The sequence below is a fragment of the Solanum pennellii genome, chromosome 4, assembly GCF_001406875.1.
Source record: "Solanum pennellii chromosome 4, SPENNV200".
In the NCBI taxonomy this organism is placed as follows: domain Eukaryota; kingdom Viridiplantae; phylum Streptophyta; class Magnoliopsida; order Solanales; family Solanaceae; genus Solanum; species Solanum pennellii.
Window position 1 is genome coordinate 21160583 of NC_028640.1, and position 19163 is coordinate 21179745.

General features: G+C 32.8%; 1 long non-coding RNA gene and 2 pseudogenes across 1 annotated transcript; 2 read left to right on the top strand and 1 right to left on the bottom strand.

Moving 5' to 3' along the window:
• Positions 1-6221: 6221 nt before the first annotated feature.
• Positions 6222-8613, top strand: LOC107016267. Its single transcript, XR_001456444.2, has 2 exons — positions 6222-6910; positions 7762-8613. It is a non-coding gene; the product is annotated as an uncharacterized LOC107016267 (long non-coding RNA).
• A 4278-nt stretch (positions 8614-12891) lies between these two features.
• Positions 12892-13545, top strand: LOC114076865 (annotated as a pseudogene).
• Positions 13546-13988: 443 nt separating this feature from the next.
• On the bottom strand, positions 13989-17050 carry LOC107016574 (annotated as a pseudogene).
• Positions 17051-19163: the final 2113 nt, after the last annotated feature.

Consider the following 19163-nt stretch of genomic DNA (forward strand, 5'->3'; position numbering starts at 1 on the left):
GTAAACGCGGAAGCTAGCAAAGCAAACCTCGAAAGACCACGAGTAAGAAGACAACGAGAAATATACCAAAAGACACAAAGATTTAACGTGGTTCGGTCAATCGACCTACGTCCACAAAGGAGATGAGCAATCCACTATAAATATGAGAGTACAAAATACAGAGGGAAACAACCTCAACCAATTCACTCGGAATACATGGGAGGTTCACACAAGTGATAACCTATCAAGCTTGTGACCCACAAATTTTCTCCCTAACCAAAACTCTCAAAGCCCTTAAGACTACATTGTGAATGCTGATTAAGTTAGGAGGAACATGCCTCTATTTATAGAGTCCTAAACCTTTTCCTACAAGAAAAGGATTAGTCAATCCAAAACCTTTTCCTACAAGGAAAACCTATTTATGGTAAGAAATTTAGGGCAAATAAAACCCAACATGAACAACCTTATTGGAACTCACATTCTATGTTAGAGTAAACCTTAACCACTTGAAACAAAGGATCTTGAGGGTTAAACTAACATAAATAATTGTCCATCTTGAAAACAAGAGAACATACAAAATCTATTTCATAGATTAAGAGGCAGAATCAACAGTCTTCACTACACAATTTTAGGTCTAAGGTCATACTAAATCTTGACAACACTTTTAAAGTGTTGCCTAAAATATTTTTGTGTACGCCTTTAAAGCGTAGCCTTAACTTTAGGTTTTGGCCACGATGACATTAGAAACATTTTTAAATCATGCTCTTTAGTGGTATAGGCTATTCTTACAAGCGTTATCACATCATAATATAATTTGTTATACTTATTTAGGCATTTGACACACTTTGAAGGTGTTCTATGTTTATATTTCTAAAAACAACACTTTACAACTGTAGCATTATTATTTTTCTAAACTATCACTAAAATAGTGTATTCCCTCCAATATATGTAACACTTCGTCCATTTTTTAATTGGACAAAAAAAATTCATAAAAAATAAAAGTATCACGGTGTTGTAAAACTAAAGCAAAATAAGACATATAAAGCAATAAAAATAGGGAGACAAAAAATCAGAGCATTTCTTATTCCTCAAAGTATTCATCAAATCTTCAAGTGTATACAATAGGAAGCCTTATGCCTCTATTTATAGTGTAACACAGAGGCATACAAAAATTTAGTCATGAACATGACATTAACATGAATATAATGGTAAGGTTATGAAAGTGAAAGGCTACAAGAATAATGGTTATAAAGGTGGAGGTTGTGGAGGTTATGGTCATCTTCATTATGAGGAAAGTAGTGGAGGTAATGAATGATTAACTTCTTGGTGTAGTGGACATCTATACTATAATATTTTATAACACTCCCCCTTGGATGTCCATAGATAATATGTTTCGTTAAAACCTTACTAGGAAAAAACGCCGTGGAAAAAATTCTAGTGAAAGAAAAAGAGTACACATAACTTTTAATATTCTTGAATATTGCCTCGTTAAAAACTTTACCAGGAAAATCCATTTGGGATAAAACCATGGTTGAGGAAAAGAGTACAACACATATTTTTCACCCCCTGACTTGATATCTTGTAAATGATGCATTCAAATCTTATATCACAACTTCTCAAATATTGATATTGGTAATCCTTAGTGAATAAGTTTACATAATTATCACTTGAACGAACCTTTGAACGTTTATTTCACCATTTTGTTGAAGATACTGTGTGAAAAAAATCTTTGGTGAAAGATGTTTTGTTTGATCTCATTTGATAGCATCCTCCCATCAATATTATTTTCATATATAGTGGCTGAATTATCCTTTGCCAAAGGAAAATCACATATTGGTTGAATATGGTAGATCATGATTCCAACCAAACACACTCCCGACTTACTTCATAGATTAATATTATTTCTGCATGATTTGAAGAAGTGGTTACTAGTGTGATTCTTTGAAATTTGAAGATATTGTTGTGTCTCTATATGCAAATATTAGTCCATTTGTGATTGAGCTTTATGAAGATCAAATAAATATTTTGCATCTACATAATCAAATTATTTCTGATTCAGGAATTGATCATTTCAATTTTATTAATGTTCGTTTTTTCTTCTGAAAGAAAATCAGACATCTTTTATGTGTTGAGTCACTTGAATTGTTAGTTTCTTGTCATAACTTGAATAATTCTATACCAATCTTTTCACATAACTTTAGTTATGTATATCAAATAATCTTCTAGCATTTGCATAATCAGCAATATGTAAGTGCACCAATTATATTAATACGTGACATTTTTAATTATTTTCATGAGGTTGAAAAGATTCTTTATTTGTGATAAAGCAATCTCAAAATCATTGGGTACTCAATGGAATTACTTTAAGATCTTTTAAATCCTTGAAGGATTTTCATATAACTTTCACTCTCTAGTTAGACATAATAATCAATCATTATGCATATTCAAGTATTTTATCTATTGTCAGACTGAAACAAGTCTTCTTGCATCTAGTACTAGAGAATATATCTATTGAATAAATCCTTTATGCCCCGAGGCACGAACCTTACTTTATATCTTACGGCTATACTTTTACACAATGATTCATTTGTACCCTCACTAACATATATTTTTATTTATGAACTATATGTTTAAAATCATCACTTTTCTAAGTGAAACAAAATATACTTGAATAATGTCAATCATTTATCTGTGCACACTATATGACATATTTGAATTTAAGATCCTCGTAATCAATTATAACATTGAGTGCAACATCATATTAAATATACTGTCGGCGACCATTCTGATATTGATTACAATACGATATAACTTATCGATATCTCTTCATTTTTCATCATTTTCAGGTACATGAATCTTTGCCAAGGTTTTATAAAATGTTATGTCATAGTGCTCTTTCAAAGTGTTTGCCTCATTAGTAATGTCCATTTTGATAATTTTCTCCTCTCTTTTATTAAGGAGTTTTACATTTGGAATCAATTGGTCTATCACTATTCTAGCGTACCATAGACTCTATCCTTCAAGGATATTTATTGGAGAATTTGCAGCTTAATTAAAATATGGGGTCAACAAATACATCTGACAAATTACTTGCAACATTTTGAAAATGAATTATCTCTTGAACTTCAAGTTCATTTTTTTAACGAAGATCTAGATAATTCACCGAACACATAATTTTCAGTTACTACACATATCTCCCCCTAATGTTACGAAATCTAAGATTCACCCTTAACCTCATTTGGGGATCCATCTTGGTGCATGGAGCAGTAAAATCATATGTGCGCACATCAAATTTTTAGATGAAAATTATTTGGTTCCTCATCCTGAACTAATTGTGTTGGGAGAACCTTGTTGGCTTGATGCATACATGTTAAATAAACTCATCTCATATCAAATTTTATTTGAGAGATTTGTTCTAACAATCAATGTCTAGCTATAATTGAAGGCATACAATTTCTGCTAAACCAACCAGCATTATCGACATGACTTTGTAGTTTGGAACTGTGCTCTTAATTTAATAATCTAGCAAACAACCTTACAAACAATAACTTGTAAGTTGATACAAATGCACATGTGGTCATACCATAAATGCATCTATTAAATCATAATAGTAAATGATCCACATGGCAGGTGAACGGGCTCATATTCACCTTTTTATATGTTCCACATAATTTAAGGGGATACAGTCCCAACCTTAGCTGGTACAATGATCATTTTATCATGAGAACAAGCTACAAAGAGAATTATTGAAGAATCTTTTATTTATTCAACATATAGCCATGTAAATTCTCAATTTCTTTTGCTTCACATTTGAATCTGAATGGCCAACCGATTATGCCAACTGATATTTATTCAAGTAAGTTTCTAGTTTACTTTTGCATGTGATTCCATCACCATGTCCATATTTGTATATCACAAACAACAGGAAAAGATGGATAATTTTTTACGTAAATATTTATTACCTACTTTGATTGTAGTAAATTAAAGATATTAAATCTTCCCATAATTTATAGTCTCAATATAATATTTATTTTCAATTCTTTCGAAACATAAAAAGTTTCTTTTGAGACTTACTACAACCCCAATATTATGAATGATTTCATTCCTCCAGATAATAACAAATTAGCCTTTTCGGAACTACAACTCCATCCTTATGGTGACCATCTTTATCAAGGAGAAAATTATTATTATTGTCATGGTTAAAATTATTACATTCAAGATTTATTTCTTGATAACCAATGACAAATTTGTTTTGTCACACAACAATATTTATTTTGGTCATGGACTCAACATTTACAGAAAAGATTTATTTCTTTCTTTTGTCCTCCAATTGTTCATTATAAAACATACCGCAGTATTTTTGTTGTACTCATAGTATATATATGACCAAAATGACCACTTATCTCAAAATATTTTCTTTCAATCTCTCAAACTACTCGTAGTGGTGAGATGTCACATTCATGTGACAATACATGAACATGTTGTTATCCATACAAACACAAGTTACATTTTCTTCAAAAATGGACCATAACCATTTGTAAATGTTTCATAAGTTTTTATTAGAAACTCACTTTCATATTTTTGCATTATATGACTCACCTCAACATCACTTTAAGAGGTCAAATTTACCAAATGTACTACCACTTTGTATTCCTTTATTTTGATGGAGGCTTTAAAAAACTTTTAAAATTGATTGCACCTACAACAATGTGCCTAACTTCTCATATCTCTTTAATGGATAAAAATTACCTTTAGCAATTACTTTCATTTATGAAGGACCATCTGAAGAAACAATGTGTTCAATAACCTTTTATACAATTTTAATGGACAAAATTATCTTCGCATTTGAAGGAACTTCTTAAGAACCCACAATGTTCTTTATTTTAATTACCATAATGATGACCATTAACATTTTACCATGCTCATGTTCATACATTCAACCACTTGTTATTTTTCAGACAAATTAATACACTGCTACCACATTCACATAAGAGAATAGAGCAAATTAATTGGGTAAATTTCATGACTTTCAGTCAAAAGTATAAAACATTATGTTAGTCATCATCTTATCATCACTATAGTGCATTAGGACTTAAATCCAGTGTCTTACCCATATAAAAACACCTTTGGACACAAATCAATGGGACTTGAACCCAACTTCTTATAATCATGGTGCACCAAGACTTTAACTCGATGTCTTACCCTCTTGGTGCGGTCAAATCTGAATTCACCGTCTTAGCCTCAACCAATGCCTTAATAAACCAAATGCATTACCAAAAAAATTTAACTATCGAAAATCATAAATATAATCTGAACTTGACTTAATATACATGAAAAATGAACAAAATCAACTAATTAGAACAACATGTTAAAATCATATAAAAGTCCCAAGTTTAAATAAATTTAAACATTTTAGTAGTCCCTCTCAACATTGTTATAAAAATTATTATAATTTACTAAGCATTTTAGAATAACTACAAAACAAGTTTTGTTAGTACAAATAATATGTTAATAACTCAACAAGTAAATGTTTAGATAAACAAAAATAAAGAGGTGCAAAGTAACCAACAATAATAAGTCAACCAATATGTATATGCCACATTACTCAATAAAACAAGATCATAAAGAACAATTTCTTTACAAACTTTTCACTTACAAAACTAATTTTTTTTTAAATATATAAGTGATCAAATTAAAAAGTTTGCTAAAAGTAAAAGCAACTTGTTGGACTTATATGATTTTGAGATGTTAAGAAAATTAATTATACATAATAAAAATTAAAATATAAAATAAATAATGTAGTAATTTACCTTGAAAGAAAAATAAACACAAATATTTTTAAGTTCTTTATATTTTCTTTGCTTCAATCCTTCAATAGTAGAACAATTGTGCTGATAACGTGTTGTAAAACTAAAGCAAAATAAGACAAGGAATATAAATGATAAAGCAATAGAAATAAAGAGACAAAATATGAAAGCATTTCTTATTCTTCAAATATTCATCAAATCTTTAAGTGCATACTATAGGAAGCCTTATACCTCTATTTATAGTGTAACATAAAGGCATACAAAAATTTAGTCATAAACATGACATTAATATGAATATAATAAAAATGTTATGAAAGTGGAAGGCTACAAGAATAATGGTTATAAAGGTGGAGGTTATGGAGGTTATGGTCATGTTCATAATGAGGAAAATAGTGAAGATATTGGGTGAGTAACTTTTTGGTGTATTGCACATCCAGAGTATAGTTTTTTATAACACACGGTACTTTTTCCCTACTTCAACATAGGATCTTCTCAATTGATTCAACACAAAACCCTATTTCCCTCTCTTTCACATTTCCACCCATAAAACCCTATTTCAACAAAGTACTTGCTCAATCTATCTCACGGTTCTTCTTTGTTCTTCTTTCTACTGATCATTATGTTACTGTACATTTTTCTCTTCTTTGATTCAGTAAATCAATTCTATCAATATACTCATAAGCTCATTGTACGTTAGTGTACCTTTCTCTCTTTTTTGTTGTTAGTGTACGATTCTACAGATCTTTTTATTATAGTTGTTAAAAAATTAGGGATGGTAAGTTTCCGAACTTCTTCTACGCCTTCTTTTGGGAAACTAGAGAAACAATTCGAAGAATTCCGACATTGTTTAGAGGAGTTTGGGAGTATAGGAAGCGGATATGCATTGTTGTGATGGAGATAGATTCAGTCACTCAGACTCATATATGTCAGCCTTCTTCTCGTTCAACTGTCTTTCTAAGCTGAACGAGACATGGGGATATGGGTTCTCTTTTCTCCTTTCTTGTCTCTTAGCTTGTTTTAGTTTGTTGATTGATTTTTTATTGCAGGAGTTTTTCATTCAATTTGCAAAATCACAAGGAAGAGCATGAGTGTTTGAAAAATTGATATGTTTATTTCACAATGAGGTAGCTTTTGCCAATTCCTTGTATAAGCCTATATCAAGATTGAAAAGCAAATAAATTGATGGGAGAATTTCAAAAACAGTCTTTTTTATTAAGTAGTATATATCATCGTGTTTCTAACTGCGATGCCTTTCATAAGTAATGCTGATAATTCTTTTCACTTTTCAAATCTCTAGAGTAGTTGGGTAGTAAAATTATCATCTTTTCTGTATTTGAGCCTTTTTTTCGGTATGACAACATAATGCTCGAAAATCAGCACTGAATTGTATCATAGATGTCTCTGAGATTGTATCAGGATTGATTTGCATCAGATATTGTTGGCATAGCTTCATTAATCATTAACAAATTTTTATGAACTATGACATAGGAAAACTATTTCACTCGGTTATTAGTTCCATAATCACGTTTGTAGTGAAATTATATGTCGACTAGGGAAGAGTTGTTACAATTCATTTACATTTATTTTCAGATTGTTCTATTTGAGTATGAATTTCTTGGTAAGTGCACATCATAATCATTATGTTGAGCATTACCCACCCAATAATGAAATCCTACTTTCTTTGAATGATATCACTGATTTCCTTTATTTAATGGTTGTTGGTATTACGAATTCTGAATACATACACACTCGTGGACATTTTAGACATTAATAGAGTTTTTCTACCAAAGTTATTAGATTCGGCTGAATCTGTAACCGATACTCTAGCTCGGCCCCTACTCGTGATCTCTCGGGGCTGGGTGGGGGTGAGGTAAGATCCAAGTCAACTCCTCTATGATCAGTAATCTGTATTTGTATCAGAAGTTCACAATGTTACATTGTCTTGAATCTTGATTTTGACTTCTTTTGAAATAAGTTTTGTAGGTTGCAACTCTGGCTCCTAGTGTATCGGCAATGCAAGAGCTACATTTTGAAGCACTGATGGTTGGAGCCGTTTTTTGTACATTAAATAAGCGCCATGATTCTGCTATGGTATTGATACTTCTGATGCATTCGGAAACAGAGGTCATATTTGTGGATCAGAAATTGCTTGAAATTTCTCAAGGAGCATTAGCTATCCTGGCTGGAAAGAAACACAATCTGCCTCGTCTTGCTGATCTTTCAAACTGATGAATTCCGTGTTGTTGAACACTAAAACCCTCGTGATCACGATTATGAAAGTCTCCTCAGAAGTGGGAATAGAAGTTTTTCTATAAGATTGTCGAGAACATAATTTGATACTATTATTATTAACCATCGCGACACAAAGGAGTTGTTTACAGAAACAAAGGTGCGTATCTCAATACCATCGCCACTTATTTTCTTCACAAGATGAGTTTGCTCCCTGTTTATCTTTTAAGCATTCCAATGTTTCACTAGAACGATTGGTGCATCATTTGGGGTCTTGAACTGTTGGGTGGCACGAATGTCTGTCTTATAAATGTCTTTCCAAAAGACATTTGAAAACATTTCATTGCACAACTCCTACAATTTCTAGAAATTCAATTTCATTATATTACATATAAATAAGCTTATTGTCAATTTAAGTTGACCAGGTGTTCTGGAAAAATTACACTTTTGTAAATTGAGTTTTGAGATGTTTGTGCTTCCTTTACTTTGATTTTAGATTATCAATGGACATGTATGTGTAAGTTGTTCTGTAGTTTGAGGTATCATGGCCATGAGGAGAAAGCCAATTTTGAAATATTTATATGAAAGTTTGTATATATCTTTAAAGTTGTCTAATTTCACACCGACTGAGAGATGTTTCTCTTGAGGTGAACATATGAGAAACTTCACATTTAAAAGATAGTAAAGATCACACTGGAAAGTTGTTCTATCCAAATTACAACTCCTACAAATTAAAATTGAGATAACAATGTCGTCAGGATTTTGGCAGCCCACTTCTAACATAGGAACTTCACATTTACGTTTTCTTCTACATCAAACAATACATGCCTACATCTTCTGTAGGTGCTCTTTTGATCTGCATGAATTTCATTTCAAATGTTCTCTATTTTTCCCTGCATTCTATTTGGCTTTTTAGTTGTTGTCTTGGAAGTTAACGACGTAAATATTGCAATTCAATAGTTTCTTGGTTGAAAGCCAAAAATGGTTTAGTGCTATATACTTTGGCTGTCACGTTACATTGACACTAACATATTTATTAAGATTATCAGTTCAAAAAAATCTAGACTCCAATACCACATGTAAGATTAAATATTTTAATTCATAATATCAGGAACTTGAACATGATAATCTTAGATATAGATTTTTAAGGAAATATACCTGATGTGAAAGACATCATCAAAAAGAGAAGCAGAAACGTTAGTCGTAAATAGGTTGCTTGAAATTATTATAGAAAATATGTGATAACCCTAATGGATGGAGGGATGACCAATTTGTAGAGGTTATGACTTAATCCGGTACGTCCATCAAATAGAAAATCTAATACCTGATGGTCGTACCATACTAAGTCATAACATCTATGAATTGGTCCTCCCGCAACCGATTAGGGTTATCACATATTCTCTACAATAATTTCATTATTGACGGTTGTGGTAACATGAAGTTAGGGCAAGGAGGTAGAAACAAATTTACGACTAACGCTTCCGCTTATACATGTGATGACGATCAGTATAAGGTATGTGCCCCTAACAATCTCTATGTAAGATTATCGTGTTTAAGATCCTGATATTATATATTAAAGTATTTAATCTTACATGATGCATCTCTTACTTTGTCCACAATCTATTATGCGTGAACTAATCCATCTTGTCGATGCCTTCAAGGTCCATCACTGGAAAAGTGAAGTTGTAGAACACTCTCGGAAATTAGAACCTTCTAAACATTATTATAGTTACGAAGGACGCTACAACTATTATAAATAATGTAAAGTCATATTTTAATATGAATAGAGTAAAGATGAAACATCATTAAAACATAAAGTAAAATAAAATTAAAACAAATCACGAATTTATAATCCAAAATGAGCACCAAATTAGTGATGTGTAGCCATAATTCAGATTCAGCCTTTACTCCCACTGATTTTTATTGGATGCGGCAACAATAAGTTTTGGATGGGTGAAGAAGTTTTATATGCTATCACTACAGCCAATTTCACGCATGGGTAATGAATATTTAGTCAAAAAATTAACAAATTTAATATAAAATCTCATTTAACACCAATTCTGGCAGTGTAGAGTGAAGGTTGAAGATCATTTATAATTTGTTGTCATCATCTAAGTGTAGTTGATGTCCTAAGAATCAACATTATCAAAATAATTATAACTTTCTCTCACACAAACACATATAAGGAGTAAAAGAACATTTCCAGTGGAGATTAAGATTATTTAAGATTAGAGTCTAATCAAATACTTGTCCGAACATCATGTGTGGTTCTCTTCTACTATATTCTCTTTGTGTTGGTAACAGACCGACCATCCATGAACACTAACACAAACTTAAAGTATGTAAATATTAATTTGTAATGGAAGTAGTAAAGTCTTTGAAAGGGTAAAGCCTCAAATCCAATTTAAAAGGTTTATATTAATTGAAGAATTATTATACCTACTGAATTGCATGTTTGTGGGCTTCTATAACTAGATAAAATATCTAGAAATCATGATCAAGAAATCGGTCAATTCATGATTCTTCATGTCACGACTCAAACCTACACCCTAAACATGGACAACACTCGACAACCATTGTCGGTCCCCAAGAGAATTCTCATCCTGTCTAACTACAAGCAAAAGAATAACTTAAACATACATAAAAATCAATTGAAAGACATTCTAAATCAACAATGTATTAAATCTCAACTGTTTGAATATACCGAGTATTAAACATTAAATTTAAAGAAAACTTCTAAAAATGAAAACTCTCCAAAACTCTCTATCTATAAGGCTCTGTTGTACAAGTGGATCCACATATATTTTTTGGGGTATAGAACACTTCAACTAAGTGGATCAACTAAGATTTGTTGCAAGGAACTTACGATTTATCTAAAAATTATAATCTTGTATCCATGTTGGCATACATGGTTTATGAGGAATGTGAGTTGTCAGGACTCATCTCCATATCATTGCTTTATACTACTCCCAACAATATGTACTCACGCTTAATGTTTGAAAATATACTCTTCCTCAAATATGAGATAATTGCTCAAAGTGTCCTTTTTAAAGAGGTAACTTCTTTAAAATATAGTTGAACTCATAAGTTATTTTTCTAAATCAGAGTTTTTTTTTTCTCAGTGTAAAAACTGATACCTTTAGAAATACTTAGTTACCTAATACTCTTTCTCAACTCATATTTGAAATCTCTTTCTAAAAAATATATCAAAATCATATCCTGATATAATAGTTGATGACTCGGGAAGTCATATTGAATAAACATTGATGTATATTTAGATACCATATTGTTTAAACATTAATGACATTCTAATCATGTTTTTAGAAACTCTTTCTCAAAAATACATCTTTACTTCCTCAAAAACACTTTTTAAAATAAAAACGTTGCTTTAAAAGACTCTCAGAAATTAAAACTCAAAATAGGGTTCGTGCTTAATTTAAGACATGGACAAATCAAACTCAAGGATCCCAATAACAATATAGAAAAGTCAATACTTGGAACTCAGGACTCCAATCTCAATGACACTACTCATCTCAAGTATACTCAATTAATAGGATTTATGATGAAACGTAGACAAGAAAATTCTTCCGAAATCTCCCTCCTAAACTTCCAAAATGGAGAAGAAAGTGAAATGGAAGAAAGGGGCTGATTTTAGCAATTAATTGAATAACTGATAACGAGTTAACTATGTTCACCGTCAGCAAAATTCACTCCCTAAACTTATTAAGGTCTACAAATGGACCCTCAGATACGTTTGAGACTCGATAAAAATAAATCAAACATGCTATCCTACTAAATTCGACAATTTGATTCAATGGAATCGTCGGATGTCTGGAAAAAGATTGTTTTGACAGAAATACCCTTGTAGACCTCTCTTTAGGCCTTAAGCACAACTTAATCGCTTGAACACCCAATTCTCAACCTAAGGCCAAGAAAACCTTACCAACCACTCTACTTGCTCAAACATGACGTTCCGGATATGATGAAACTAACAGGATTCCCATCAAATGCTCAAAACTCAAAATGTTGACCAAACTCAACCTATCATGAACTATCAACTCAACGAGAGTCAAACACACTCGATCGCATTGGGGACTACACCAATTATCCTAGAAACACAAACTAAGCATGAAATTCTACAAGGAAGGGAATAATGGTCATTTGACAATTAAAAACATAATTACAAACAATAAGACATTACAAGTAGATCTCCTATGAATTTTGGATCCATTATAGTCTGCATCTATAGATTATCCAACACAAGTATGATTGTGATTGTTGTACAACAGGCTAGGTCCAAGGACCCCTTTCAATGTAACATAGAATTTTATGTCAAGGCTTCCCAATGTTTGATCTTAGGCCCAAAAATGAATTGGCTAACAACACTTACTACAAAAGCAATATGCAGATGAATCACATTAAGGTAGTTTGATTTTTCCAAAATGTTTTTTATATTTATTAGGATCATTAAAAGGAACAGTAGCATCTTTCATAAAATACACGTTGGGAACCATTGGGTACTGCAAGATTTGACTGCCAACTTTCATATGTCTACAAATCGGAGAAGGGTCTAAAATACCCTTATAGTATTAGAATTGGTACAAAAATACCCCTCGTTTATCTTTTGGCCTTAAAATACTCTTGGGGTTAACCTTTAGGGACCTATTTTGCCCTTTTGGCTAACAGACTACTAAGTCAATATATTTAATTATTTCATTTATTACGTGGCATGTTGTAATTGGTTAAAAATTTCATTAATTAAAATCTAATTAGTTTGACCCAAACCACCCGGGTCGACCCGACCCATCTTTCAAAATACCCAACTCATCCAAATAAAATATTTATTACCCATTTCTTTTTTTAAAAAAAACCCTAAACATTTTCCCCAACATCATCAGTTCTTGGAGATCTCTTGGCTACTCCTAGCTTTGTTGCTTCTTCAAGTCAACAGAGTAGCCAACCTGATGGTCCGTCAAAATCAAAGAAAATTGAAAAGAACCCTACTGGACCTTCAAAGTCAAAGAGAAAAATAATTGTTGATGAATCTGAGGATGGGCAACATGTTGAACCTTCAAGTGCAGTTGCTGATGAGGATGGAGATGAGCATGAAAGTGAAGACTAGAAGACTATTCTAAAGCCAAAGGCAATTTCCGAAGCTAGGACTAGGCTTCAAGCTAAAAAGATGCAGATTCGACCAACTGGTACCAGGAGGATTGACTTCAAAGGAGATGAGAATGGTGTGAGCATTCCAACTAATCTACCATACTCACCAATAAAATTGGCATGGAAAGGAAAAGAAGCTACGACTTCAGATCATTTGACAATTGAAAAGGAGAAAAGAATTGGCAAATTGAAGGCAAAGAGGGGTAGGAAGAAGTAGTTGCATTATGAAGTTTTTTTTTGTTTTCTGGTGTTTTGTTATGGCATGATGAAACTTAAATATTTTGACTTTTTTTATGTTACTATGTCTTGAACAAGTGTCTGTAAGTTTTTGTGGGTTCAAAATATATGACAATGCCATTATCACTTATCTGTGGAGTTGTTGTATTTTGTTTTTCAGTTGCATTATGTATGTTGTTTGATGGTAGTCTTAACAAATCTTGTGAGTTGTGAATCCCTGGTGATATTTCTTTTTAACTAGATTGAGTTGTAAGATTTTGCAGATTACACTTTTTGCTATAAAATTGGCAGATTGTAAATTCCTGTAAAAATTTACAGTTTGCAAATTGATCTTAAAACTGCAGATTGCATTTTGCTGTAAAAATTTGCAGATTGATGTAAAAATTTGCTAATTGTATTTTGCTGTAAAAATTTACAGATTACAAATTGATGTGTAATAGCTGTAAAAATTTGAAGATTGCAGATTTTTATAAAAATTTGCACACTGCATTTTGCTGTTAAAAATTACAGATTGCATGTTGCTGTAAATAATTGCAGTTTGCCATATGTGAATTGCTGTAAAATGCAGATTGCTAAATGGTAAAATGCAGATTGCAAAGAGTTTTTCCATTACAATCAAGAGATTAACACGATTACTAACAAATTTCCACAAGCAAAACACATTACATTAGTTGTAACCTGCAGATTGCTAACATTACATCAAAACACAAATGACTACACCACACTACTATAGACCGACTACACACTAGTAGAACAGAGCTACACCAAACATGATATTCTGTACACAATGCTCATCATCACCAACAAGAGAGGAAGAAAATCACGAACAAGATCACATTTACGCGAATGATGAATCTTCCATGCTGAAAGGTTTCTCCTGAATGGCTTACTATAGTGATATTAACTTGACATTTTTTCTCATGGACAAGGTAAATATTGGTGGATGTATGTATGTATGTACGTTCGAGATCAGCAGTTAGTATCCCACATTCTTTAGCAATGGCTTTGGCTGTCTTAATACTGTCACCAGTGACCATTCGCACAGTAATTCCAGCAGCTAAACATGTTTTTACTGCATTTTTAACTCCAGGGCGAACTGGATCTTTAATCCCGACCACAACAACCAATGTGTAGCCACTATCAGGAATACTATCATTTTCATAACCATCCTCAATGTCTTTGTAAGCCAAGCAAAGGGTACGCAAGGCTTCACCAGTGAAGTCATTAATGACATCCATAATATTTCTTGTTCGGTTATCTGTCAAATGAACAATTTCACCATTAAGATCAATAAACCTGTCACACATTTTAAAGATTAGCTCGGCTGCACCCTTGCAGAAAGCTCGGTTGTTTCCATCTGGGAGCGCAATAAGCACAGACATCTTTTTCTTTTCCGAATTGAAAGGCTCAACCTTCAGCAGTTTACAGCCCCTTCTTTGCTTGTCAATATCACCACAAGAAGCAATCCATATTCTAATATTGCTGATTCTGATGGTGTACCGAGAATAGATTTCTTTCCGCCCTTATCCTTAACAACCTCTGCTACCGTATTGTGAAATATTGCCTGCAGAAGTAATGTCATTTCATTTTCACGTATATTCAAAGTTATTGCATCCCGACCTGCATCAGTTTCTACCTTTTTCGTTTTTTCACAAATCCATATCTTGTTAACTACCATTCGATTTGTTGTTAGTGTTCCTGTCTTATCTGTGCAGATGCAAGTAGCTGATCCCATCGTCCCACATGCGGAAAGATGTCTCACCAATGCCTTGTTATCCATTAGCTTTTTCATTGCAAACGCAAGACTCAATGTCACTGCCAGAGGCAGTCCTTCTGGAACCGCAACAACAATTATAGTTACTGCTGTCACAAAGTAATTCAGAAGAGTCATTGCATCACCAGAAAACCATTTCATGAGCTCATGGTGAAGTACTTTCTCCACAAGAAATCTAACAGTCAATACCATAAACGTCAGCAGAGCAAATGCCAATCCGATCTTTCCAATAATGGTAGCAACACCACTCAACTTAACTTGCAGAGGTGTCTCGTCTTCTACGCCATGTGCTAATCTCTCCATCAGCTTACCCCATTCAGTTTTCATTCCAACAGTTGTAATTAACATCTTAGCTGAACCATCTTGCACTTTGGTTCCCGATAGAATAAAAAGTCTTCCTTCATATATGCTTATTGGCGCACTCTCACCAGACATGCTTGATTGATCAATTAACAAGTTGTATCCAAATATGAATATTCCATCTGCAGGAAACAGATCACCGATAGATAAATGAACTACATCACCAACCACCAAGTCATAAATCGGAACCTTTTGCCTGGATCCATCTCTTGTGACCTGGATAAGTATCTTTTTCTTCTCCTTATCCAAATCCCTGAACTGCAACGACTGCCTATAATCACTAATTGCAGTAACAACGACTACCAATAATATACTAAGCAGAACACCTAGTCCATCGTACGTTCCTTTTGGCCAGCCTTCCGTGGCAAATCCCACACTAATGGAGACAACAGCACAAACCATGAGGATAATGAGAGTGATATCCTGCAAAGCCTCCCAGAAAACTTAACAAATCTGATGAAGAGGATGAACTCCAAGAGAGCTCCAAGAACTGATGATGTTGGAGGAAATGTTTAGGGTTTTTTTAAAAAAGAAATGGGTAATGGATATTTTATTTGGATGGGTTGGGTATTTTGAAAGATGGGTCGGGTCGATCCGGGTGGATAGGGTGGTTTGGGCCAAACTAATTAGATTTTAATTAATTAAATTTTTAACCAATTACAACATGCCACGTAATAAATGAAATAATTAAATATATTGACTTAGTAATCTGTTAGTCAAAAGGGCAAAATAGGTCCCTAAAGGTTAACCCAAAGGGTATTTTAAGGCCAAAAGATAAACGAGGGGTATTTTTGTACCAATTCTAATACTATAAGGGTATTTTAGACCCTTCTCCGGTCTACAAATAGGTCAAGAATAGAGATAAGAAATATTCCCTTCTTTGTTCTATTAACTTTTACTTCAAAAAAGTATCTTAACTGTCCTAAGTCTTTCATACTAAATTTAGAATATAGGAAAGATATCGTATAATCATGTAGCACCTAAGAGTTGTAAAAGAAGGAAAATAATTTTCTGGATTGCAAGTTGTGTCTATGGTTCCCATATAAGGATAGTTGAAGCTTCTATGGGTCGTAGATGGAAACTGTACGAATGAGGAAATAAATTTTAGAAATCAACTCTCAGTAACCTTTTTATGGTTCACCAGGGTGGCCCGTCATTCCTTGTACGAGTCGTAGATAGTTCTTGCATGTGAGTTTTAGACTTGGTTATATTTTAAGGGTCAAAGTCGGGTATTCTGCGGTTGGTTTCTATGGACCGTAGGAAAGACCTACATACATAGAAATGGTACGTTAAAAAGATAGTGAATTATGTTCCCACTACTAGGTGAATGATTTACTTTTATGGAGAATAAAAGGCATACAATCCATATGTAGGTCGGAATCGTAGGCTGAACTCTGACATTATTTATATGGTCTTTTCTCTAATTGTTTTAAATCGAAAATATGTCTTTTTTCCTTTTACCTAGGCCCCACAGAAATGTTTTAAGCCCCAAATAAACCATTTTTAACTCAATCTCCTAAATTTTCTAAAGCTCACCAAGTCATCCTCTCAAATTCATTTAAGATTAAGGAAGATCTAGGAGTCCATCCATGTTTTCAATCCTCCATTATTCTTGGCCATTTCGAATTAAGGAATGTGAGCATTCACCTATTTAGTACTTTCCTCCATGGGGTTAAATGTTTTCAAATTCTCCTTGTCATTTCATTGACTCTAGTTAGGGTTTCAATTCAATCTCATGGGTTTTATTCAATTATGAATGATTATTGATAATTAAGGTGTCTAACACATGATTCAATGTTAGTACATGATATATAGTTTAAATTATGTTGACCCCTGCCTAAATTATTATTTTTCAACTATGAAGCTACGATGAACTCATAGACCTATGAATTATGAAATTTATGAAGATATAAGTGTCTTTCTACAGTTATTATAAATGAATTTTATGATGTTTTGAAAGGAAAGTATCAATGCTATCGTAAGAGGTTTTTTCACATATTATTATTATCATGATTGTGAAAGATATTTCTCACATGAATTCACTTTGATGAAATTAAAGGTTTTTTCATCTATGTTGAATTTTTTTTTAAAGGAGATATTATATACATTTGTTTTGAAATATGTGGATTGGTATTGATCACTGCATTTTCTATTAAAACTTATATTTGACTTATTATGTAGTCCATTAGGATTTAGACTTAGCACCGAGAGAGCTTTGAGGTGGAGGTTCAAATAGGGTAGGCATTAGCAGCAATCTCTAGTACCAAAGTATGTGCTCCCGTATGATTCACAAAACTAATACTGGATCCACTTTAGCAAAACATGATATGTACGGATTCTACCGTGGAAAGTAGTTTCCCCTTCTCCCGGTATGAGGAATATACCAGATTACATGATATATCACTCATGAACTTTTTGTCGGTTAAAGGCTAATTCAATAAAATTGACTATATTTTTGTCAAAGTTTTTCTTGTGTCTTTTATTCCTAATGCATTGACTATATCTTATAATTTCCATGTTTTATATCTTTATGTTAAGAGTTCCCATTATTGATCATATCTACATGTTCTAAACCATTTATACTATCAGGTTTATCTTGATTCAAATTTCCCAATACTTAATACATTTCATGTACTAATATATACTTCTGCCTACATTATCTCATGAACGAGGGTACGACATTCCTTCTCCGCACACTCGTGTCTAGACATCCCCTGGGTGCTTAAGTTAATTGGTGAGTCCTAATTATCAAGGGACTGAGACATAATATATCTTTTGTCTTTTCATTTCAAACTTTTAAATAATGTATGAGTTACGACCTAATCTCTTTCCTCATGGTGTATTAGATGGCTTTGAGGCTTATGTTATACTTCTGCTTTGTTAAACTTTTGCTATATAGTGTATATTCTAGGTGTCTTATGTAGGGCCTCTTGGGGTATTATGCGACATGTTACACCTAGCGTGTATTCTTAGGTGGTCAAAAACTTGCTATTAAGAAAACAAGGTTTAGAATGGTCCTAGAATGTCTTATAAGTCACGTCGAATAAAGACTTATTTAAAAATATGAAAGGAGACACATTTATGAATAGGAATCTATATGATGTTTAGTAAATTCTGCTTCTTTCATCATTCTAAATTCTTGCAGTTGAGTTATCTATAAATGTATCACTCATAATACTTATCTAATACTTTCAAGATATGGATCCTCGAGACCTTAATTTTAGGAGGAGTATAAATGAGAATGTGGAACGAGAATCTCCTCAAAAAGTTCCTCAAGTTTTTGTTGAGCTTTTAGGCGGACAAGTGACTAATGTGAAGTTTCAAGCTTCTCTTCAAGTGTTATCTCAAGCTAATAGGGAGGTTATGGTCCCTTTTAACTCAAATGTGGGTATGACATGATTCTCACATCCAAGGTAGAGGAAGCTCAAGAGCTCATTGATGAGGTCTAAAAGGTGTTGATTATCATGGGAATGACGGCGTTTGAAAAGGTGGAATTTTCATCATATCAACGTAAGGGTGTTGCTCAAATTGTGTCCAACTGATGGAAGGAAGAGAGTACAATTGATGTGGGTCCTCTTGATTTGGAAAAATTTAACGTTGCTGTCCTTTATAGG